The following is a 25,764-nucleotide window of genomic DNA, read 5'->3' on the forward strand; positions in this document are numbered from 1 at the left end:
TGTTTCTGCTGAGTGTTGGTATAGCTGGATGGCAGCACATGCGGCTGCTCGGAAGGCCCCAGTGAAATGGTTTATTTATTTATTTGTTTATTAATATTTATTAAAACATTTTTATGCCGCCCCATTCGCCGAAGCCTCGGGGCGGCTTACAACAATTAGTTAAATAATCATAATTAAAAATATAAACATTAAAATAAAATACATACAATATAAAGTAAGCCACCCTGGCCAGATAAAATTCAATAACATTAACATTTAAAATGCTGCTTAAATAAAAAGGTCTTCGCCTGGCGCCGAAAAACAAATAACCTGGCCCAGGGTAAACATGTTATGCTTTAAGGTGACTGGGACCTTTTACTATCCCTTACCAGGGCATGTTCTGCCTTCCCTTATTCAATGTGCCATGACATGCTCGACCCCCAAAATTTGACTTCACCTGTCTCATTTGTCCCGTCCCCCCACTGGTTGCATCCACACCTTAGTTTTCTTCCAAGGATCCAAAGATGGTTCTCCACTTTATCCTTACAATAATAGGGGAGATGGTTAGGCTGAGCATCTCTGACTGGCCCAAAGACATGAAATGAGCTCCATGGCCAAAGAGGACTAGAACTTGGGGTCAGCCCAGTCCAGCCCCAGAGTTAACCACTATACCATGCTGTCTCTCATCAGCTGTTCCACACGTACTTCTGCTTCTACCCCAAAATTCTGCCCCCCAGCAGCCCCCACTTGGGTTGCTGCTGTGCTTTTTCATTCTGATAAATACACCCTACTTGTCATGAGGACTAGAACCAGTTCTCCTCCAATGAATAAAGATGCTCCATGTCTTGAAAGCATTATCTATTGCCATACCAGAACAAAAATACTCTGCGTGGAGTAGATTAGCAGCCCTGCAGAAATCAGGAGACCAGTCACCGTGACCAGGTAGCTTTCCCCATTCACTTTCAGAGAGGGGAAATTCTGTGTAACCCCGTTTGTGCATAAAAAACAGACTCTCCACTAAGCCAAGGGGAGAATTGTTAAAGCCAGCACTTGACCCAGAACGCCTCTGCTAGAAATTAATAAATTAGCACGCTTGTGCATTGTGTATTTTCTAGTGTGTTTGTTTGGGAAATCCCTGCTTTATGACTGATGCCACTGAAGTTGGTTAAGAGTACCGAATCAATATACTATCAGTATCAAAACAATCAAGAAAGTCTATTTAAAATCACTGACTTAATAATGCTGAACATAACCACAAAATATTAAAAACCCCTCTAGCTTCTTAAGTTGTCGGTCAAAGGATACAATTCTATTCCACACATCATGTAATGCTTTTGCTAGATATTGGTAGAAATTAGGATTCGAGACACTAAACACCAACTACATCTTGTATACAAAAAGCAAAAAGATAAAGGAAAATTTGTCTTACATTCTCTGTTTTGTTTTAACAACGAGGTTAAACTGTTAATGTTTACCATTTTCTTTTCATGAAGAAAAAAAAATATAGCCTATTAAATGTTAATTTCCCCCCAGAGAGAATAAAGACAATTTTTATGATTTCTTAACATATGTTTGCATAAAGACAGGGTACTATTGTCTGTGCGGGACGTGGAGAAATGACAAAATAGCAGGGTTTGTTTGAATCTATTGTTTCTGATCCTTGCTAAGTGTAATGCATGTAATATTAAAATAGGATGTAATTATACAGGAGTGGCAATAGCTTAGCTGGATTCATTTTTCACTGAGACAGGTGAGAGAGAGAGAGAGAGGCGGTGGTTGGGAAAGAACGCCATACTTTTAAAGGCCTTTTTTCAGATTTTTGTGGCAATGAAGCCATTTGTAAATGTTCTTACTTCTTCCCTGGCAGTGAAATTAGCTGTTGAACTACTTACTGTAAATGGAAATGGTATTCAGAACATGGTGGGTCTTTCTAGGTTACTGGAAGAAAGAGGTTGACCACTGCACTCTTGCTCAAAAACTATTTGTAGGGAAGCGTGACAGCAGATGAACTGTCTCATGCCTGATTTAGACATGCATTTCGAATTCAGCAAAAGGGAAAGTTGTGTAAAATGCACGTGGACACAGCACAAAAATCCCCAAATTTGCACCAATCTTCCCACAGGCTACAGCAGAGGCGGTTCAGAAAATTGCCCAAACTGAATAGGAAAGTCAAATTAATGAATGTTTTGTAATTTGCAAACATTTTCAGCACAAACACTGCAGAGCTCACCGACAGGGTAAGCGCATATATTTTCCGAGAACAAATGAAAGTCTCATAAAACCCTTGTTGCTTGTGCTAGTTCAATCCGGCACCGGGATCATGATATGGAATCTTCATTAAATGGAGGGGTTACAAATTAATTTGAAGAGGGATGCCTTTAGCCCTTCATAGTTTTTAATTAAAGCTGTGCAGATGTGGAGATAAACCCAGATTTAGCTGTACACTGAGTAGGCCACAGAAACAGGTGGGGCTTAATTTAGTCATGACTAACTTAAGATGCTCTAGACAACATACTAAAAAGCAGAGACATCACCCTGCCAACAAAAGTGTATATAGTCAAGGCTACGGTTTTCCCAGTTGCAATGTATGGCTGTGAAAGCTGGACCATAAGGAAGGCCGAGTGCCGAAGGACTGAGGCCTTTGGATTGTGGTGCTGGAGGAGACTCCTGCGAGTCCCTTGGACCGCAAGGCGATCAAACCGGTCAGTCCTAGAGGAGATCAACCCCGACTGCTCTTTAGAAGGCCAGATCCTGAAGGTGAAACTCAAATACTTTGGCCACCTAATGAGAAGGAAGGACTCCCTGGAGAAGAGCCTAATGCTGGGAAGAATTGATGGCAAAAGAAGGAGGGGATGGCAGAGCATGAGGTGGCTGGATGGAGTCACTGAAACAGTCAGTGTGAGCTTAAGCGGACTCCAGGGATGGTGGAGGACAGGAAGGCCTGGAGGAGTGTTGTCCATGGGGTCGTGATGGGTTGGACACGACTGCGCGACTAACAACAAACTTAAGATGCACTGATTGCAACAAGTCTACTGTAAGAGTGATTAATGGTGCAATCCTGTGCAAGTTTAGACCCCCAAGAAGCCTACAACTCCCAACATGCCTCAGTCTGCATAAGCATGCAACCTTTAGTCTGTATCCCACCTAAGTATCAAGGGAACTAGAGCAAGGGAGTGTCAAGCGCTTCTTTCCTACAGGAAGGACGGAAGGAAAGGAGGAAGAAATGGCCATAAAGATCAGTGTTGTGGAAGAAGGGTAAACTCTTTGCAGGTTTTTAAGGTGAGAATCTTCTTGAGGTTAAGGAACTGTATTGGTTTCACTGTGTCGCCCAGTTGCGTTGTCATTAATAGTCAGCTCCAAGGCCCTTTGGAACAAGAGATGTCACAAGCTGAATCACTACTGTGCTTTTTCCAACACTCCAAGAGACGCTTTGCATGTGAATGCAGGCCCCTCTTTATTTAAGGCATGTTTTGCCTTTGTTTTATTTTAGAGATTTATATGCCCCCCCAAGGAAACGGCACTCCGAGGGCAGGTTTACTATAAATATTCTCGTGTTATTCAGTTGTTTTAAACTTTTAAAAGTGTTCGTACTGCGTTATTATGTGATTATATTTTACAGCTTTTGGTCTTGTTTTGTGAACCGCCCAGAAAGTTCCAGCTATTAGGCTGCATAGAAATGCAATAAAGGACAAGCAACAAAAAAAAAGAACCCTACAACCCTCCATCAGAACTGAGCCGCAGGCATCCTAATCACAGACAGGGAGGGCAAGCCAGAAATTGAGTAGCAAGCCAAGGCCCAGAAGGTTGCATTGCTAAGGCAAAGGCCCAGCCTGAATGCATTTTAGGACTTCCTGCTGGGGACAGAAGACAGCCAGCTGGGGTTGGGGGCAGCCACTCCAGTTCCTGGGAGGTCTTTGGTTCCCAAGAGTCATCGGGGACTCGCTTCCTGGGCACCCTGGGAGCTCCCTCTACTCTGAACGCAGCGTTCAGAAGCAGCAGTCTCGAAATATCCCGGTTTGCAAGCAGGGCTTTTCTAAGGTCCGAGAGTACTGTGGTAAGCTTTCCAAAGAGGTCTTGCTCTGTCCTGCAATTACCTAGGCAGATTACGTTTTCTTTGATCAAAAGGCAATTATACATATTAAAGAGATGGACAAATTGGTTAGACTCCCAATAGATCTTTCTCTTCTCCCTCGTTTTGGATTAATTATCTACCCTTTGGCTGCTGGGTTGCCAGCAGAACAGCAGCCGCTGCAGTATTTCTTCCTTATTTATCTACCAGGTAGCATCAGGTTTAATTACGAGGGGGCCCCTCTCTCTTGGGCTGGAGGCCAAGGCGATGTCTGCCTAATACCAGACCGCATTAGAGGCAACTGCATGTTAAAAGTTACATATTTTATAGCCGCCGTGCCTCATTCACTGGTCCCCAGGCATTGAAAAAAGAACAAATCTGAAGCCAAGAAAAACATACAAATAAACCAAACACTATGCATTTAGCAGGGGAAATGAGGGACGGGGGAAGTGTAGAGTGGGGAGGGGGCAGTAGCTTCCATACATTGAGAGCCAGCACCCATTTCAAACAACAGATTACAAACTGCATCAGTCCTGCAGCTGGGCTATCAACCAAATGCCTGTTCAACATGTCCAGTATTTGGTGGAAAGGTTTCCCATTGAAATCAACTGAACAGCTACAATGGACTTGGAAACACAGAAACAGATACAGTCAGAAGAGGTCTCCTGGGCCATCTAGTCTGACCCCCAGCTCCACTCATGACATGCCTACCATGTGCATGTCTTGAAGATCCTCACTGATGGGGCCTCAACCACCTCCTGGGGAGGCCCATTCCATACCCTTGGGGTCCTCAATGTCAGGAAGTGCTTCCTGGCATCCAAACTGAACCTTGGTCCCTTGACTTGGGCAGCAGGTCTTTCAGGTCACCAAGGGCAGATGGCAGCTCCCCATAGGGTGCACTGAAAAACAGAGCTGCAAAAGAATTGCCTTTCTGTTTGCTAGACATGCAAACATCTGCCATTTAAAATCTTTACTGAAGATGTTCTGTATGCAGGAGCTTTCTTCCCCTAGAAAAATCTTGTTAGAAAAATCTCTACATTTTTTAAAAAATGTAAACTTGGAAAAGCGTCAACCGTGTGTCTTTGCTTGCTACAATCTAATACAGGTGAAACATCTGGGCAAATCAAGAAAAACTAGGGGAGGTGAGATGGCAGTGAAACTTCCAACACAAACACATGATAGAAAAACACTGAGAGTGCCACTGCTCTTGGCACGTGAATAAAACCAGGGTCAGAATATGTAATGCAAACATATGGAATTAGTTCCATGTTATTTATGATTTCAATTTGTTTTCTGCAATTGGAACGTCCCTCGAAACTGGAAAAAATGGAGTATAAATCCATAAAATGGACAAATGCCTGCTCTGACTGGCAGGGCCTCTCCCAAGTCTCAAAGATTTTCCCAGACCTGCTCCTGGAGAGCCTTTTAACCAGAGATGCTGTTGTGGCGGCGAGGGGGGTGTGCGCTAGGGCCTTCCACGTGCAAGGACTGCATTCTGCCATGGAGCTGGCTGACGAGCCGAGAAAATGCTGCGAAGGGCAGCCGAAAGACATTTGGAGAGCGAGTGCAGGAAAACGACAGTTGATAAAGAGAAAAAGTACCTGCCGAAGAACGCAGGGGAAGGGAGAAGAGAGAGCTCTGAAAACAGAGACCATTTACCTAATCAATAGTTGCCTTGGCGCAGGCAGAGAGATGCACTAAAGAGAAGGGGCTGCTTGTTGCTGGATGGATGAGGATCTTTTCAGCTGGAGCTGGAGAACTCGTGGGGAAGCCTCCGCCAGGAACACCGCAAGGCAATGCGATCTGCAAACAGTACCTCTTCATTTGGTTATGGGATGACAGAAGAGTTCTAAGTTGTAGATTCTATAGCGTACCACTGGGACTAGCATCCAGGTGTTAGAGCAGAATTCCAGCCGGCCAGCCAGCTCCTGTGCAGAATTCCAGCCAGCCAGTCACACCCTTCCCCAGAACAGGACAAACCAAGGGGGGGCTGGCACGTTTGCTCCAAAGGCCAGTCTGCTCCCCCGGACCAAGTCGATGGCTGCAGTGCCTTATGGTCAAGGGCCCTCCTTCTCCCAGGCCATCACCTGTCCTGCAACGCTGTTAGCGGCGTGTGCAGGAACCGGCTTGCACGAGCCTAGGCCAAGCCAGACAATGCTCTCTGCACCTCTGGAAGCCCTGCTGGGGCTTGAGCAGTGCAGGAAGTGGCGGAGGCACTCTCTGGCTTATTAAACATAGAAACAGAGCGAGTCAGAAGGGGTCTCCCGGGCCATCTAGTCTGACCCCCAGCTCCAGCCGGCTCTGCTCACGACATGCCCACCATGTGCATGTCCAGCCTGTCCTTGAACACCCGCACCGATGGGGCCTCAACCACCTCCCGTGGAAACCCATTCCACACCCTCGGGGTCCTGACTGTCAGGAAGTGCTTCTTGGCATCCAACATGAACCTTGGCTCCCTGAGCTTGGCTCTGTTGGAGCGCATCCTGCCTTCCTCTGCAGGGAGAACAGGTCTCTGCCCACCTCCATGTGACAACCCCCTCACATACCTGTATGCCACCAACAGATCCCCTCAGAGTCTCCTCTTCTCCAGGCTGAAGAGACCCAGTTCCCTCAGTCTTGCCTCCTACGGCATCCCCTGCAAACTGGCCACCAGCCTTGAGGCCCTGTTACTGCTTCTCCATGCTTTGGGCCACAGGCCCTCAAGCGACTGCAGGAACCTCAGAGGGGGTCAGCATGGGCCTGAGTGCTGGAACAGCCCCCACTATACATCATAACGTTCTGGAGCAGGGCAATGCTCTCCATGTATTACCCTCATCATCCCCAGTTTGTCTTCCGAACTGGCAGGCAACATTCCAGAGCTACGGAGGCTTCAGTGAGCTGCTTTGCTCCCTTATTTAAAAACCTTGCTCCTGCTAATTTCAGCCTCTCTTGACCCCCAACGGCACAGCCCTCCCTGGCTCATGTTTTCTCAGCAATCGCAACCAGCACCCACACTTAGGAGTGGCGGGTGGGTTCCTTATGCTAGCGCAAAGCTGATTTGTTGTTTTCGTTTGAGTGTAGCAGATTCCACCTGCCCAGCTGCAGGAAAAGTCAGGAGTTGTATCACAGCAATCCTTGGCAGGTCTTGAGCGGATCCCGTTCTGGGTCTGGTGGGGTACAGATAGCCACGCCGGACGGCCCCCTCACTTAGTTATGCAAATAATTTACATGTCATTCCCTATCAGCACCTCTGAACCAGCAGACAACCATGCTGAACAACTGAACAACCAAAACACAAAAACAATCCATCAATTACATAACAAGCGGGGTTTTTAAAAAAAGTTTAAGAATAAAATTAAATAAAAGTGAAATAAATAACTTCGGAGGTAGCAGCACTGATTACTTTTGCTTCTCTTCACGCCCGTAACAAATCAGCACCTGTGTGTATTACACAAATGTCTGAATGATGGAAATTCCCCTCCCCACAGATAATGTTGCGAAACACAGTAATTCTGATTGATGACGGCAAGGAATGGCCAGCAAATGATCACTTCTCAAGAATTATGAGTGCACATTTCCAAATTCTTTGCTCTGCCTTATTCCTTTTACGTACTTTCTAATGCTGGCCATTTATCAGGCATGTCAGAAAGCTGGTTGGTGTAGATGTAATCACAAAATGGGAGCAACTCCAGTCTTAGCGAGCAAAATTCACAATGCCCGGAATGGATGGGTAAAATATGGCGAGACTTGCAGGAGGCCTTGAAGTCTGCTCCTGCTCTGTGACTGGGGTTTTCCACTGTAAGCTGCACTTTCTTTCAAACTTTCCTCAGGCTATGCTTTTTCAAGGGTCTTGTAGCAGCAGCGGGTGTAAAGGCCGGGCCTGTAGAACTGCTTGACTCAGGATGCCCAAGCATTTCAGTCCAGTTTGCAAATCCTCCAAACTTGCTCCATTCACAATCCCAAATTCTGAGCATACTGGTTCAGAAAACGTTTCCACATTCCCAAACTTTCCAGTGTATTAGGAAAACGTATACCTTTTGAAAAACGTGCACTGTCAATTGCACATTTAGAAAACAAAACAAAACATGCCCATTTTTAGATTTCAGTCCTGGGATGGGGAACGTCTTTCAACCAAGAGCTGAATTCCAATTCTGAGGAGCTAGGGAATCACCCAATGATCCGTGGTTGGGAGAAGAGGGAGCAGGGGAATGGGGATACCCAGGATTGCCAGATTCCCAGGCCTGAGTTTCCCCATCCTGGCTTTAATCCAAGGGAAAAAGTATGCATAGACACACACCAAAAGGTGTGAACACTTCCTGTTTCAGACACGCACTGTCCCTGCTTGAACGAACTGAAATGCCAGTCAAAATGAAAACAAGAGGAAGCTGGAGCGAGCTTTGAAGTGACCTTTGAAAAATGTTGGTAAGCTCAAACATCCTTGGTTCTCCCATTCCTACTCAGACTGACTAACAAATATTCAGAACACAGGAACCTATGTACAGCCCTGCCTGATCAGCTAGAAGGTCAATACACTCCAGCATCTTGATTCCAACAGGGAGTGGCCAAACACCTCCAGGAAACCTATAGGGAGTGAACAGGCCCTGCTAGTGTTGGTACTCAGGGTATAATGTTGACGCTTCAGAGCTATCCCGACTTGATAAAAGGTCTATGCTGCAAGGCGAGTACACGCTTGGGAGAAACAAATGACGCTGATCAACGGTTGGTTCAGAGAAACAAAGGAAGCATTATTTCGACAATGCACAATTGATTTATAGAATGCATTGCCACTGTAGGATGTGGTGATGGCCCTGAGCTTAAATAGCTTTAGAAAAGGATTAGACAAATCCACGACTTGTCAACAGGTCTTACCCGTGCAGCGAACTACATCTTCCAGGGACAGCACAAGTCTGAATGGTTAAACATTTCAAAACTTTCCTCACTCGAATCTAATTTTGGAGATCCAAACTCCACGGCCTTGTTCCTGAAGTTAAACTTATACGAATGGAATCCTCAGTTTTTCTGGTTTTGAAGTCTGTATTTTGTATGGAGAGCTGCTCAAGCCATTCCCCAGAGTTTTCAGTTCTTTGGAATCATTCTTGCCTTTTTCTTCACTTTGCATTATGAATGCTTGTGCATCTTCCAACACAACACGGCAAAAAGTTATTTGTGAGCATTTCCTGGGGCTGAATCTGAGGTGAAGACATTTTCAGATAAAAAATGCATTTGAGGTATGTATGCTTGTTCCAAGATTCTTTCCACTGGTGTTTTAACGATGCGCAGGAGTGCACTTCAGTTAAGCACAGCATACGTACAAAATCTTGATTCAATCAATCAATCTCTCGATGGCTTTTTGGCAGTCTTTTATCAATGCACATGTGCAAGTCAGTAACAGGTGCCATGGCGGAAAGGGGGTAAATGGAAGAAAATCCTCTACACGAAGGGCGGCCCCAAGACATAGACTGCTTGACGGGCCTCTCCATCAAATGGACGTTACTGCCCAGTTCCGGCTGAAAGGCACAGAACTGTCATACATTCCTATTTAGCACCTAGAAGGTGGCTGGCTCTGCAGACACACAAGGTTACCTGGCCTAAAGCTTGAAAGTGAGGTTGTAAGGCTGAATTATAATATTTCTAATATTGCATCTATTCATAGACACTAGCATCTGCAAACCTTATGCCTATCACTCTCCCAGCTTGGGGTGATGCAATGCCTTCTTGTGGGGTGGGGGGTTCATTAAGCGGCCTTTGTAAAATGAAATAAAGGAATGGAAACCACAACAAAGCATGCGCACTCCCATTTGGGAGTTAATTGCAGTTCTAAAGGACTGCAGGGTAAAGTGAACTGCCGGAGCAGTCGAGGAAAAGAACCAAAGAAATCTGCTCTCTGGTACTCTGCATATCAGTATCTAAAGATCAGCGGAATAAAGTGATCACTTTTACACACACACACACACACACACACACACAGTTTGTCAGCTTACAGAGAAGACCATCTAGATTTTGCTGACAACAGGTGATTGCAGGACTAGATGGTCCTCCGTCAGGTTTGCCAAGCAAAGTATTGTTTTCTTTTGCTAAAAGGTATATATTGCGAGGCTCGGACAGAAAAGTTGGGCTGGCTCCCCTTTTGTGTTTCGAGGTCCCGCACTCCCTCTGAGTCCATCAGGAATCTTGCCGGTGCAAGATACTTTCAAGTCTACAGTTTGCTCCACTGAATGAGGCACTCTTTTCTTGCCAGAGGGCCTCAGGGATTGCAAAGTTAGGTTAATAAAGGATCGTCGTGCATGCACACCGTTCGCGGCTGCCTGTGCGCTTCCCACACACACACCCTACATGCTACAAGAAACAAACAACCATTAGGCAACCTTTGCGCGTTCCAGGCTGCAAAGCCTTTTTTGCTCGCAAGCAGGATGTAGCTTTGTGTTCACAGCACCGCAACTCCCACTTTTGCAGCTGCACAAAGGGCACTGCTGGCTTATGAATCCATTGCAAGGAATCCTGAAAGGCCCAAGTGTCCATTGTATAAAAAGCAGCCACAGAGGTGGGTAGGGCGAAGCTGCTGAAATAACGAAGCGAAGTTCATGAAACTCCATTAATTGGAAACATGTTTGATGTCTCCAATCAGTTGTTGGTGCAAAGTTTCAAGCAATCTGCAACCCACCCCCCCACGGTATGGTCTCCACAGCTACTGTATTTTTGGATATGGGTCTTTGAAGATGGTGTTTTTAAACGCAGGCAGGTACAAGAAACAGAAGCAGTGCCCATTTTTCCATGGGCCAGTACCTAAAGGACCCCATATGCTGATGTCAACAAGAGAACTAAGGTTGCGCTTAAGTGCCGCACTGAACTCAGTGAGATTAAAAGAACATTGGTGCCAGTACTGCTCTATAAGACTCTGGTGGGCCCACAACTGGAGTACTGCGTCCAGTTCCGGGATCCACACTGCAAGAGGAACAAAAAAAGCAGGGCTGGAACCAGTCCAGCGTGGGGGCGCAAGGATGGCAGCCAGACTGGGGGGGTGCCATATGAGGCGAGACTGAGGGAGCCAGGTCTTTTCAGCCTGGAGAAGAGGAGACTCCGGGGGGATCCTATAGCAACATAAAGGTTTGTGAAGGGGTGTCCCACAGTGGAGGGTCATGACCTGTTCTCTCCTGCGGTGCAGGAATGGACATGGTCCAATGGGGCAAGGTTCATGGAACTGGGTTTCAGGTTGGATGTCAGGACATACTTCCTGATGGTTAGGACTCCTAGGAGATGGAATGGGCTTCCAGGGGAGGTGGTGGAGGCCCCATCAGGGAGGGTGTTCCAGGAAAGACTGGACAACCACATGGTGGGCATGTCGTGAGTGGAGCCAGCTGGAGCTGGGGGTCAGACTACATGGCCTGGGAAGCCCCTTCTGACTCGCGCTGTTTCTGTGTAACTTCAGATGGGCCACCACAACGTAATTGTTGTATCCTTCCTTACAAATGTTGTATTCTTTCTTATGAATGAAGAGAGATACAAAATGCTTACACAGTCATTGGAAGGGGGAGCAAAGTGCACTGGACATGGCATTTCCAAGACTTGCACAAACTGGCCGGCAAACGAACGTCATTGACTAGCGGCTCAAAGGATCCACAGGTTCTACAGCAGTGGGACCAACTTTTGGGGGACAGCAATGGAAGCAAACGATACATCTAGACCTCGAGTGAATGCTTTAAAGGTGGAAGCATATAATCAACCTACAGCAGTTTCATCTGTCTGCCCTCCAGTTCTCACTGGTAATCGTTGAAAAGCTTTTTAACAGCCTCGTACCTAGAGACCTGTTCAGTTGCCCAGCCTGTCCTTTTTACCAGCACAAATTGAGAGCAGGGCTTTGGGAGAAATACATTCTAAGAAGCCCCTTTGTTGAGGGACATAAAGGTTTTATATCTAGGTGCCAAGACATACAAACAGCTCAGGACTCCCCACCGCTTACTTCTGCTCTCCACCATTATAGCTTACAAAGAAATACGAGCCAAACAACTCTATAATGTGAAACAGGAACAAAACAGGCTGTGCTTACATTATCCTACAGTCCAAGAGCATTATATACCTAACAGAGTGCTCCGTCTTAAAAAGGGTAAGAAATTCAAACCATACTAAGTCAGGTTTCCTGGTTTGCAGGGGCAAGTTTCTCCGGGAACAACTGTGGATAACACTGGAAGCCTTGTCATGAAGCCTGGATTCAGGTCTTTGGAGAAATGCAGCAGCAGCAACCCCCCAAAACTGCATGTGAATTAAGCTTAAAATTATGTAAACCTTTTCTTGACCCTGAAGCGAAAGTAATTATACCCGTCAATGAACCTTTTGTAGAAACTCTTAGATCAAGCAACGTCGCCTAGCTGAAATACGGAGCAAACTGACAAGCTGCGGCTGACAGAGAGTGATCTTTGGGCAGCCCGACTTGGGGGAACAATCTGTGTATGTTGGCCAGATTTTTGAAAAAGAAAAAGAGGAACTTATGTGACTCTACCCGTTTTAGGCAATGCAAGAGGCAGAACAAAGTAAAAAGCAACCTTTGTGCATTCACTGCTATTTATTTTTCATTCTTGTGGTGCCAATTTAAAAAGACGATGGTAAAAAGGATACAAGTGTTTCTAGGGTACATAAAAATTAATTCCAGGTTCCTGATGAATTATTCCATTTTGCTGTGTTTTATAATTCAGAACTAAAGCTACATTACCGTAGCGCCATGCCGAAAGGGTGCTTGCTCCATGGATTTCCTGGCTAGGAGACAACCTCTCCTTCCATTACCCAGATCACAAGATTCATAGAATAGTAGAGTTGGAAGGAGCCAGGAAGGTCATCAAGTCCAACCCTGTGCTCAATGCAGGGCTCCAAGTTAAACTGTCCCTCTTGGATGGCTGTCCAGGTGCATCTTGGATGCCTCCAGGGTGGGAAAGCCCACCACCTCCCCAGGTCAGGGGTTCCACTGTCCCACTGCTCTAACAGGCAGGAAGTTCTTCCTGATGACCATCCAAAACCTGGCTTCCTAAAACTTGAGCCCATTATTCCATGTCCTGCACTATGAAAAGACTGAGATGAGATCCTGGCCTTCCTCTGCGTGATAACTTGAAGAGTGCTATCCTATCGTCATTGAGGCCCCATCGGTGCGGGTGTCCAAAGATAGGCTGGACATGCACATGGTGGGCATGTCATGAGCGGAGCCGGCTGGAGCTGGGGGTCAGACTAGATGGCCTGGGATGGCCCCTTCTGACTCGCGCTGTTTCTATGTTTCCATCTCCTTTCAGTCTTCCCTGCAGGTTAAACCTGCCAAGTTCTTCCAACCTCTCCTCGTAGGGCTTCATTTATAGTCCTTGGACCACGCTTGTTGTCCCCCTCTGAACTCTTTCCAACTCTTTCCTAAGTTCTGGTGCTCAAAGCTTCTCTGGGGGTAGGTTGTGCTTTATTGGACCAACACCCCTGGACAGGGTATGGCTGCTGTCTGAAGAAGGGCTCTACCAGGGAGGGACCCACGGGGATGCTGACTTGCTGCTCCTGTGGAGACCACCAGTAGATGTTCTCCATCTCCACCACAGCTCTGCCCTCTTCTTCCTTCCTCCTTTCTCCATCTCACTCTGCAGGTAAAGGGTCATTTGATTTCCCTGAACCCGGAAATGCTGTGTGGCTGCCACACACTCTTCCGCTTCTCCTGCACCAATCATCATTGGCAACTGATGCTATTCCTTCCAGAGCCTAGCTCTATGGGGGCAGGTGCTCAGAAGGCCGACTCCTGCAGGGTGGAGGCTTGTCATGACTCCTCCCCACATCCTTAAGCCTTCCAGTTTGCTGCAGAGGATTCTGCTGAGGATGAGAAATGGGGTATTTCCTTGGGTTCGGACAGTCAGAGCCTTGTTGAAGACATTAACAGCCAGAGGACACAGCCCTATCCTTGTCCTGTGGCTTACAGGATGAGTCCACAATAGATCCTCCGTCAGGGCCCTTCAGCAATTCAGTCCATCCACCAAGACGGATGGAGCTGACGATACTACAGGTTCTAGTCAGGCTTCAGTTGGCTTTAGCTCCCTGCTAAGACAACATCTTCCTATTGTTCTGCTGGGAAAGATCCAGCCAGCAAAAACTGTTCAGAACGACTCACGCTGTCAAGCTTTCTTAGCTTGAACCTGCTAACTGCTTCCCTCGTGAACCTCATGAATGGGACAGCATGGATGATAAACTCTGCAGCAGCTAAGAAGGCTGTTTCCTTACCAATAAGGCAGTAAAGGTAGGCCTGGCTATGAAGACGGATAATCCCTCTGTGTTACATATATGCATTTGACTGTGTATACGGCATTTCCTTCACTGATCCCACCCTGGTCCTTGTTAGCTTTATTGCCCAGTTGGGATGCACAGATTTGGTGAAACCCATTCTGTCTGTATTTCACAGCCTGAAAAGTATCATTCACTCTGCCATCTGTTCATCAACAGAATTCAACCAGAATTGTGTTTTTTTCGCTTGAATTCACATTAGCGCTTACAAGCACTTGTGCAAATGTGAAAACCGCCTTTAGGTAAAATGAGCACTTGCACAAGTGAGTGCAAACCCCCCCATTCTCCCCACCCCGCAAGAAGTGAAAAACTTACTGCAAGTCTGTAGGATCTGTGTGACCCAGAAGAGTCCATAGGTTGGACTTACAGAAATCTGGGATCCTCTGGATTTGTGGTGGATTTCAGGAACAGGCCTAGGGACCCCTGGAGGTCAAGGGCTGGAGGTCCCTCTCTACCCCCACTTCAGAAAACAGAAGTGCCGAAAGCAGTGCTTCGGGCCCAAGAGGCACATGGCCCCCTGGACGACTTCTGAGTTGACGCTGCGCTGCAGCAGACAAGCCTTTCTCCTGACAGAATAAGGCCATTTGTGCATGTATTTATTTTTGTCCTGTGCAGGTTTCCTCCTTGGGCTTCCGGGTTCTTCAAGCTTGACAGCAACAGCTGCTAGAAGGTTCCACAGATGCCCGGAGCCGGGCTCTTGGCTGTTCCTTGCCATCACTGAGCAGGGTTTTGGCCAACATCTGTCCCAGATGTGCTGACTCCAGCTCTCCCTTGGCCTGCTATTTTGTTCAACTTAAGGCCAGATTGTCCCAAATAAATCACTATTATCTGGCAGAGGTGAATCCACCAGGCACTTAGCTGAGGAGCATCTGTGCTAGAAAAACGCTGCCAAAGTCATTTACGGGGAGGTTAATTTATTACAAAGAGAGACCTTGGTCTTCCCTTGCCGTAATTTGTAAGGACAAGGGATGAAAAGGGTTTATTATGAGGCGAAGCCGTTATTTTGTTGCTTTCTCCTTTCATCTCTTGCCCAGTGGCTCTCAGCCTTGATTTTCTGGTATTGGGGATGTCCACCGTGACTAAAGAGGGGATGAGGAAGATGAGAGAGTCTGATAAAATCATGCACGGTATTGGTAAAGAATTTCCTTTCCTCTTCTCTAATATGAAGAATTGGGATCATTCAATGAAAGGGGTGTGTGGCAGAGCAGCAAAACAGAGCAAACATGAAGGGAAAAGATGTAACCAGAAGCTACAATGGCAGATCTGAGAAACTATACTGAATATTATCACAATATGGCTGCAGCTGAGGACATGTCTAATGACAAAGGACAAGTAATTTTGAGAGCCAGGGTGGTGCTGTGGTTAACAGTGCAGCATTTGGACTCAGGCAATCTGGGTTCTAGACCCCGCTCAGCCATGGAGCCCACTGGGTGACTTTGGGCCATTACTGTACTCTCTCCCCAACCTACCTCACAGGGTTGTTGTTGTGGGGATAAGACTGAGGACAGGAGGAGGAGAATTATGTAAGTTGTTTTGAGTTCATTGCAAGGAAAAAGTTGGACTAGAACTCAAATAAGTAACTTTATTATCCGGGTGCCTGCTCCTCTAAAGGAGGCGGTGGTCAGGCCGGTCCTAAAGAAGGTGTCCCTGGATCCAGAGATGGCCGCCAATTATAGACCAGTGGCCAACATCGCGTTTTTGGGCAAGGTGTTGGAGCCAGTGGTAGCAGGACAACTCCAAGCAATCTTGGATGAAACTGATTATCTGGACCCATTTCAGTCCGGCTTCAGACCCGGGTACAGTACTGAATCTGCCTTGGTCGCCCTGTACGATGACCTGTGCAGGGAGAGAGATGGGGAGTGCGTCCCTGTTGGTCCTCCTGGACCTCTCAGCGGCTTTTGATACCATCGACCATGGTATCCTTCTGGATAGGCTTGCGGGATTGGGGGTCGGAGGCACTGCTTTGCAGTGGTTCCGCTCCTATCTCAATTGCCGATTCCAGAAGGTGGTGCTGGGGGACTATGGCTCTGCACCATGGCAGCTATGCCACGGAGTTCCTCAAGGGTCCATTTTGTCCCCCTTGCTATTCAACATCTACATGAAACCGCTGGGAGAGGTCATCCGGAGGTGTGGGCTGCAGAATCATCAGTATGCTGATGATACCCAGCTCTACCTCTCGTTTTCAACCAATCCAGGTGAGGCAGTGGTTGTGCTGAACCGGTGCCTGGCCGAGGTAATGGGCTGGATGAGGGCCAACAAACTGAAGCTCAATCCAGACAAGATGGAGGTCCTGTTAGTGGGTGGTTCAAGCTCCTGGGTAGGTGACTTGGACCTTGCCCTGAATGGGGTTGCACTCCCTCTGAAGGACAGCGTCCGCTGCTGGGGAGTGCTCCTCGACCTGGAGCTGTCCCTGGAAGCTAAGGTGACTGCAATGGTGAGGAGTGCTTTCCTTCAGCTTTGGTTAATCCATCAGCTGCGTCCCTACCTGGAGGACGACTGCCTAGCGACAGTGACACATGCATTGGTTACTTCCCGGTTGGATTTCTGTAACATGCTCTACGTGGGGCTGCCCTTGAAGACAGTCCGGACACTTCAGATGGTGCAAAATAGAGCAGCCAGGTTGCTGATGGGGACTGGGCGTTACTCTCATACAACCCCAGTCCTCTACCAGCATCACTGGCTTCCATTGAAGTCTGGGCCCAATTCAAGGTGCTGGTTATTACCAATAAAGCCCTGAATGGCTTGGGACCTGGATAGCTAAAGGAAAGCCTTCTTCCATATTTGCCCTCCCGCCCCAAGTTCGGCAGCAGAGGCCCTCCTCCAGGAGCCCTCCGTGAAAGACATTAGGAGGCAAAGTACCCGGAGGAGGGCCTTCTCTGCGGTGGCGCCCCATCTGTGGAATGCGCTCCCCAGAGAGGTCCACCTGGCGCCGTCATTATTTGTTTTTCGGCACCAGGCTAAGACCTTTTTATTTCAACAATATTTTAATAACTTCTAACATCTGCTATATAGGTTTTAATCTGCAGCCAGGATGCATCTGGATTTTATTTGTATTATGTTTTATTTTATTTTTTTCTTATTTATGTAAGCCGTCCTGAGGCTATGAGATGGGACACCATACAGATACTCTAAACAAACAAACAAACAAACTTGCCTGAGCAATTTTATACAAAGCTGAGGTTGGGACCCAACACCTAGCATAATAAAGTACCCCATTTCTCTGAGACTCAGAGACAAGAAACTTGCTGGCCAAACTACTTGGGCTTAGGCAAGAGCCTCTGCTGCCTGAAATGGTGCTCACCAGATGCACTCTTTCACATATACAAGAATTAATGATGTGCACATGGAGGGACGCTCCCCTCTTTCCTTCTCTGTCTTCCCCTGAGGAGGATTCTTCCATGCATTATGCCCACTCCCCAGGCTTCCCCCCACTCCTAGCCACTCCACATTTATTAAGTGGTTGGTTCCCCTTCTCATTTTGATGCAGAACATTCTGAGAAGATGGAAAAGGCTGTAGATCAGTGCTTGAAAAAATAAATTACTCTGGTTGATGCAGCCCCCCTGCCATGTTGAAGGGTATCTCCAGATACTCACCAAGTGGGTTGGTGATCCAAAAATATTCTAAACAGATAAGTAAAATCACACGTTGAACAAACTTGCTCTGTTCTTTTTTAAATCTTTGATCCCTCGCTTCCTGACATAGAATTAAATTAGTCAAGTTTAGACCTGTGATAAGCTTGAAGGAGATAAGAGAAAGGTCTTTTTAATTTTTTTCTTTTCTTTGATAATTTATCAAAAGGAAATCGTTATGAAAGCCAAATGGAATACCGCCGTTTGGAAGGCTGAGAACAAACAAGAGGGACACACCTTCCACTTTACTCCTGGTTTATGAGCTTCCAGAGTTATCTAGCTGGGTACCGTTGGAAAGAGCACCGTGAACTAATCCTGCAGAACTAAATACCCAAGGCAGTTAAGCAGCGAGGAGGCGCTCTGAGCAGCAGATAAACCTAGCATCTCTTCGTCAGTCTCCAGTGCATTTCTCCATGACTGCTTATTAATTGAATATTAATTTGTGTCCTGTATTTTGGGGGCTGCCAAAATCAATGCAGAAGATGCATGGCTGCGGAAGGCAATTAAAGACACTAAAGACCAAGCTACCGATTGCACTCCTCGTGGAGATGCCACTGTTGGAAAGAGCACCCACACAATGAGTTCCCCTTGCCATGAAGTCTAGTGCAGGGGTATGAGATACTGCGTGGAGCCACCTTGGAGACTGCAGCTTGTGCAAAATGCAGCAGCTCGACCGGGATCTGATGGTCCCGTGAGATGGCACCTGCTTGCACTGGCTGCCTATATGCTTCGGAGCCCAATTCAAGGTGTGGGTTTGAACTATAAAGCCCTACATGGCCTGAGACCACAATACCTGATAGAGCGCCTCTCCTGCCCTCCAGCTACCTGGACAATACGATCAACTCTGGGATGCACCTCCAACATCCACCTCGGAGGGAGGCTTGGTTGGTGGAAGCAAGAAGGGCCTTTTCAGTGGTCCCCCCTCCCCCCCCCGTTACGACACAAGCGCCCCACAGAGGCTCCCCTGGTGCCAACCCTGCTCTCTTTTAGGTGCCAGGTTAAGACTTTCCTCTATCACAAGCATTCAATTGTTAGTTGTTTAATCAGGTTCAATCAGGTTTTAGCTTGTTTAAGTAACTGGAATGTTAGTTGTGTTTTAAACATGGGTTTATATTTTTGTAGGACTTTTTCCCCAATATTTTTGCAATGTGGTGTATTTCAGATTGTATTTTAATGGATTGTTGAGAGCTTTGGCAATTGGGCAGTACAGGTGTTTATTTTTATAACTTCTATTTATTTATTTAACCCAGACCCCAACCCTGTACCACCCAATAGCCAAAGCTCTTGGGTGGTTTACAACAATCCATGAAAACACAGCCTATCACAATCTAAAAACACTAGGGGGAAAATAATCACACAAACATTTAAAACCTACACTTAAAACACCACATGCAAAACTACCTTTAAATATAACATTCCCATAACTTAAGCAAGATACAACTTGGATTAAAAACTAACAACCCCCCAGCAAGTTAAATGCCCTGCAGTAGAGGAAAGTCTTGGTGCTGAAAGGCTATTAAGTCAAACCAACAAACAAATCCCATTTTGGGCTGTTCTCAGGGGTCACACGGTGGTGGGTGAGACTCAAGGAGAAACGGGCAGGACCGAAATACCAGCCAGTTGCAGCTTGCAGCTCTGACTGGTAGAAATTGCTCCACAGGAGAGGAATTTCTGAGGAGAGGAATTTGAGGAGGAGAATTTTAGAATGGGGAGAGGTTTGTGAATACCCTGAACCAACAGAAAGGCAAGCAAAACTGAGCCTGTCATTCTTGGGCACATCACGAGAAGGCAAGACTCCCTGGAGAAGACAATCCTGCTAGGGAAAGTCGAAGGCGGAAGAAGAAATCGAAGAGCAAATATGAGATGGATGGACTCTATCAAAGAACCCACAGCCTGGAATATGCAAGTGCTGAGCAGGGCTGTCCCGGAGAGGACAATCTGGAGGGCCTTCATTCGTAGGGTCGCCATAACTTGGAGACAACTTGATGGCACAAAACAACAACAAGCAATCAGTGGGCTCTATTAAGGCAAGATGTAGCCCAGGTGCTATGTGAAAACACATGTCAAATCAAAGGGAGGAGGAGGAGATGGCCAGTTATGACATGGGTTGCCTCCATCAAGGAGGCCACAGCCTGGAATTTGCAAGAGCTGGGCAAGGCTGTCATGGATAGTAGATTTTGGAGGGCCTTCATTCATAGGCTTGTGTGAAGCTGGAGGAGACCCATAAGGGGTGGGGAGAACTGTTAGGAAGATAAAACAGACGTGTCAGGAACGGGTAGGAGCTGCTGCGAGCTCCTTGGGGGAGGAGCGGCATAAAATGATAATAAACGAACTTCTGGCCGATCGCAACACCTAGTGGTCAGAGCAAAGAGGACCTAGCCCTAACCCTGTCATTCTTGCTCTGTGCTGTGAATCTTCCTCATCACTTGCTACCGGATGCTTTAAGAACAAGTCAACCTGAAGATGCCAGCATCGGACCTGGGAACTTCTCCGTGCAAAAAATGCAGGCAACCCGCAGCTCCCGCTCCCCAAATTAAGTCAGTAATGAGCACTCCTGCAGCTGCAGCTCCCAATGAGCCTGCCCAGCGCCTTTTTGCTGCTTTGCAGAAGAAAACAGGCGTGCCCCCAACAACTTCCCAGATCTCCACTTATCTCCGTTAATCAGTAGTGACTCAGCCACTGCGCCTCGATAAGCCCGAACAAATCAAGACTTGCCGGCACACACCAAGACACGCTTCTTCCCTGACAGCTCCTACAAGCCCCAGATGTGTACGGACGAGGAACATCCTCTGCTATTTCTCCTTTGTAAGTACGAACTGATTTTTTAAACATCAGTCACATGGTGGGGGGGGGGGAGGAACGGGACACGCCTGCCATAAGGGCTGCTGTACAAGGTGCAAGATCACGGTTAAAATTAGCTCTCTCCCCACGTGCCCCTCACACCCAGATCTGCCCTCCCTTCAATCTTTTTCCCTCCTTCCGTGGAGATCTAGCCTCCCATTTGCCTGGCGACTTGGAACTTCACACCCTAGTTGATACAGACAGTGTGTCGTACTGTTATATCCTCTTTCCTGTTGCGTCAAAGAAAAAATTCTGCACGCAAAACAAGATGCCCGAGTGTTTGGAATGGACAAGGGTGCAGACGCTTCCTGTGCTGGTCTGGGATCTATGCCCTGCCCTCAGCCCCAGCCTCTTGGGCTCGCAAGGCACGCCAAGGCTTCGCTTTACTTTGTCCTGGGGAACAACCGTGGGCTGGAGATTGAGATTAATGCAATAATTAATATGCTGGGATGGACTGATACAGAGTGGGGCAGCAAAGCCTGCAAACCGAGTTGCACAGCTGCCCTGTTTTGGGGATGCGATGCCCACTGTCCCCCCAGGCACAGCCTTTTGTGGGGTGCCTCCAGCACGGTGGTCTTGAGCTAGCGCAGAGCAGGCAGTTCAACTGCCTGCCGCCTCGTGGCTCTTTCGTGGCTCCATGCGGTATGGACTTCACAGACACTTATTTATCTATTTACAAGATCTATAGCCCATCCTTTTTCTTTTAAAGAACTCAGAGGGGCTTGCATCATTCTCCTCCTCCTGCTCTCCATCTTACCTCACAACAGCCCTGTGAGGTAAGAGTCTGTGACTGGCCCAAAGTCACCAGTTGGCTCCATGGCTGAGCAGGGACTAGAACTTGGATCGCCCGAGTTCCAGCCCCACGCTCTTAACCACCACACCACCCTGGCTCTCATGAGCTGCTTAGAAAAGTCTGATCCTAGTAGCTGATGATGTTACTGCAAGCTCCAATCACGGGGCCAAAATTAATTAAGATGCTTTAAAAGCAAAATAATCCTGAGGTGCCCACCTGGAAGTTTCCCTTGGTTTGGGTACCTTTAGTTTCTTGGTCTCACTGCTACAGCCCTGAGTGATAGGCAGATGGATACCTCTCCTTGGATTGTTACAGACCAGGATACTGAGGTTCACAGGCAAAGCGGTGGCCCCGAGGCCAGAACCAATTGCCTGCTGTACCCTATACAGCAGAAAGTTGAGCAAGCTGTTGGAGTAGGTCAGCCTTCCCCAGCTGTGTGTCTTCCAGACACGTTTGGACTGCAACACCCAGAATTCCTGGTCAGTGGCCCCGCAGGATGGGAGTTCTGGGAATTGCTGTCCAAACACCTCTGAGGGCCACCAGGTTGGGGAAGGCTGGCATAGGTGCAAAACCAGACATGCTATTAAACGAATCTCTTCGTGCAGTGCAGTTTTTGTTTTGTTTTTATACACAATGGAAGTGCCTCAGCTGGGTGCGTGTGGACCAGAGCAGACTAGCAGAGCGAATTCCCCTGCTGCCCCCGCAGTCATAGGGAAAATCCATCCTTTGATGCTGTTATTGGTACCGAAAGCAAATCCCCCAGAAGACAAGTTTTTCTCGGGATTGCAGCTGAGGAGACAGGAATTAAATTCACCTTCTCCGCCTACCCTGATCCAAATAATTATCCTCGTGCTCAGCAATTTGTAGTTTTTTTTTTTTAAAGAAACATTGCATGTTCGATGCAAAGACACACTTAATGAGAAGTCCTGTCTGTCCCTGAGATCTCAACACAAAGTTCTGAACAGGCTGGAACAGTTGCACAAACCTCAGAAGGCAACCAAGTAATCCTTGCATTCTGCAGGTGAGAAACTACATAAATGGTGAGATAAGCAATTTGCACAAGACCCTCTTTCTTCTTGCATGTTGACTAGCTGTTCTTAAACTACTGGGAGTTTTTGAAAAAACGCTTCTACTGCAAATCACTCAGAGACTGACCCTGAGGTGCCAATCTACCCTCTTCCCACCACAAATTTACATAAATAAAAGAAAAAAGGAACTGATGGGGAATAAGGAAAGAATCAGAAAACCAGGTAGCAGGCTCCACAGGAGAACACAGGTTAAGTCGTGCTGTGAAGGTCTTGCTAAACGAGGAGGAGGCAGGAAACGTGGTCTCCGTTGGGATTCATGAAGCCCTGACACCACCCAAGAACTCTACCCCTCCCACATTTTTTTCAGGTTAACATATTTTGCTGTAAAATAGGATGCGGTTGGGATGGGTGCCTGCTGAGGAAAGATGGTGGAGCTCGGAGGCGGCTCATTCTGCTCAGATGACGCTCCGAGGGAGGCTAGGAGAACAGCAACAAGGGAGAGGAGCTTTCTGGTGGTGGGCCTCTCTCCAGCAAGGTCCACTCGGTGCCAACCTGGCCTTCTGCTCCCTCTTCTGCTTCTGCCTGCTCTTCCCAGACATTTCACAGCATAGTGTGGGCTTCTTCGAAACACAGAAATGGAGTGAGTCAGAAGGGGCCTCCCGGGCCATCTAGTCTGACCTCCGGCACCAGCCGGCTTCGCTCACGACATGCCCACCATGTGGACGTCCAGCCTATCCTTGAACACCCTCACCGATGGGGCCTCAACCACCTCCCGGGGAAGCCCATTCCATGCCCTAGGAGTCCTAACCATCAGGAAGTCCCTTCTGGCATCCAAACTGAACCTTGGTATCCAAACTGAACCTTTCTAATTAGCTGTTTTATCAGGCTGTGGTATTTCAATAATTGTTTACATAGGCTTTACACTGTTTTAAAAGCATCATCTTCTTGTTTATTCTACAGCAGAATGAGGACCACAATCTGAATTGGGAGCACCAGGATCAGAGTGACAGAGGTGCATGGAGAGCTTGGTGCTGACGCAGGAGGGCCCGAGGCAAAGGGGGACTCATGGACAAGCAAGGGTGAGATACCAGCAAGGAACGGCGGGCCCAGAAGCAAAGGCAGGCCCAGGAACAAGCACAGGTCAGATATCAAGCAAGGCGTGGCAGGTCCAAAGGCGAAGACAGAGCCGGATCAGGTACTGGCAAAGCACGACAGAATGAGTGGCAAAGGCAAGGTCAGGAACCAGCAAGCGTCGGGAACCTGGCAAGGTGCAGCAGATCAGAGACAAAGGCAAGGCGTGCCTGACAAGATGGGGTCAGGTCAGAGACGAGCGCAAGGCGGAGCCAAGGCAGGACGGGAAGCAAGCTTAGGCATGCAGAGCAACCAACACAAGGGCCATGTGGCTGCAGCCTTCCAGCTCTGCTGCCGGATCACACGGGCTGCAGAACCTACAGGTCTGGCCCTGATCCCGGAGGCACGTGCAGGGTGAAGCATGCTACCGTTCACAAATGTTGGATGTTGGGCTGGTAGATCTGGACTGTATTCCTGCCCCTCCAGAAGGGGGTTCTGATTTGTCGGGGTGAGTTCAATGGAAAGTATGGATCTTGGTGGAGGCCTTGGCAGCAAGAATCGAATTTTGCAGAGGGGTGGCCGGAGCAGGGTTTGGCTGGAGCTGGAAGCGGCTGCAGGAGGAGCTGAGGGTTCTAGTGGGGCAGGCTTGTCTAGCAGATGGGTCCAGGACGGGATATGTCTGGTGGGGTACTGGACACCAGAAGGCCCAATAAAACAGCTTGAGGGTTTTTGAGTAGCCCGTATACTGCTGAGGTGGCTGATTTCCCTGGTATTGGCCTTTTAGGGGGCAGGTAGGTACATATTTCTAATGGCAGAAAGTGAAGAGGAACTAAAGAGCCTCTTGATGCAGGTGAAGGAGGAGAGCACAAAAGATGGCTTGAAACTCAACATTAAGAAAACTAAGATCATGGCATCCGGTCCTATCACTTCCTGGCAAATAGAAGGGGAAGAAATGGAGATAGCGACAAATTTTCCTGGGCTCCAAGATCACCGCAGACGGGGACTGCAGCCAAGAAATTAAAAGACTCTTGCTCCTGGGGAGGAAAGCGATGGCAAATCTAGACAGCATACTAAAAAGCAAAGACATCACCCTGCCAACAAAAGTGCATATAGTCAAGGCTATGGTTTTCCCAGTTGAAATGTATGGCTGTGAAAGCTGGACCATAAGGAAGGCTGAGTGCCGAAGGATTGAGGCCTTTGAATTGTGGTGCTGGAGGAGACTCCTGCGAGTCCCTTGGACCGCAAGGCGATCAAACCGGTCAGTCCTAGAGGAGATCAACCCTGACTGCTCTTTAGAAGGCCAGATCCTGAAGATGAAACTCAAATACTTTGGCCACCTAATGAGAAGGAAGGACTCCCTGGAGAAGAGCCTAATGCTGGGAAGAATAGATGGCAAAAGAAGGAGGGGGCAGCAGAGGATGAGGTGGCTGGATGAGGCCACTGAAGCAGTTGGTGTGAGCTTAGGTGGACTCCGGGGGATGGTGAGGACAGGAAGGACTGGAGGAATGTTGTCCATGTGTTCGTGATGGGTTGGACATGACTTTGCGACTAACAACAACAACAACAACAAGAAGGTACATATTGCCCCTTCTGGCCACAGGAAAGCAAACACCCGAGGATCACTGCTGGGGCATCTTGGTTTCTGTCCAACAACTCCGAGAACCATCAATCTACATGGCTTCAGGTCAAGAGGAGTGCCTGTCTAAACCTGGGGAAGTTCTGTTTCCAGTAACATGGAGACACATCCTAAAACCGCCTCATCGTCTGATAGGCCTGGCCACTCGGAATAGGGTTGGCTTCTGGACCCAAGTGGAATCACAGCTTGCACCCCATGAAACAACTTGCACCCCACTTATGAAACCTCGCGTGTTCCTCCACGTACATCAGAATGGCAAAGGAGCTGCCGCTGTCCTGCCCCTTGGCCAGATGGGGGTCCAAGGCTGTGGCTGCAGGGACACCCTGTGAGGAATGAGCCTCAGCACAACTGTTCCAGTTTCTGTGTCAGTGGGATTTTGTATAGGACAACGAAGAAGCAGACCAGGTGTGCAAGACGGAACATATATGTGGAATTCCTTTTAAGAGCA

General features: G+C 47.8%; 1 protein-coding gene across 1 annotated transcript in view; it reads right to left on the reverse strand.

Moving 5' to 3' along the window:
- The window catches only part of TENM4 (teneurin transmembrane protein 4), a 472,851-nt gene that overhangs the window by 138,866 nt on the left and 308,221 nt on the right, over positions 1 to 25,764 (reverse strand). The gene's annotated exons all lie outside the window — the stretch shown is intronic.

Source organism: Varanus komodoensis, unplaced genomic scaffold (assembly GCF_004798865.1).
Source record: "Varanus komodoensis strain SLA01 unplaced genomic scaffold, ASM479886v1 scaffold63, whole genome shotgun sequence".
In the NCBI taxonomy this organism is placed as follows: Eukaryota; Metazoa; Chordata; class Lepidosauria; order Squamata; family Varanidae; genus Varanus; species Varanus komodoensis.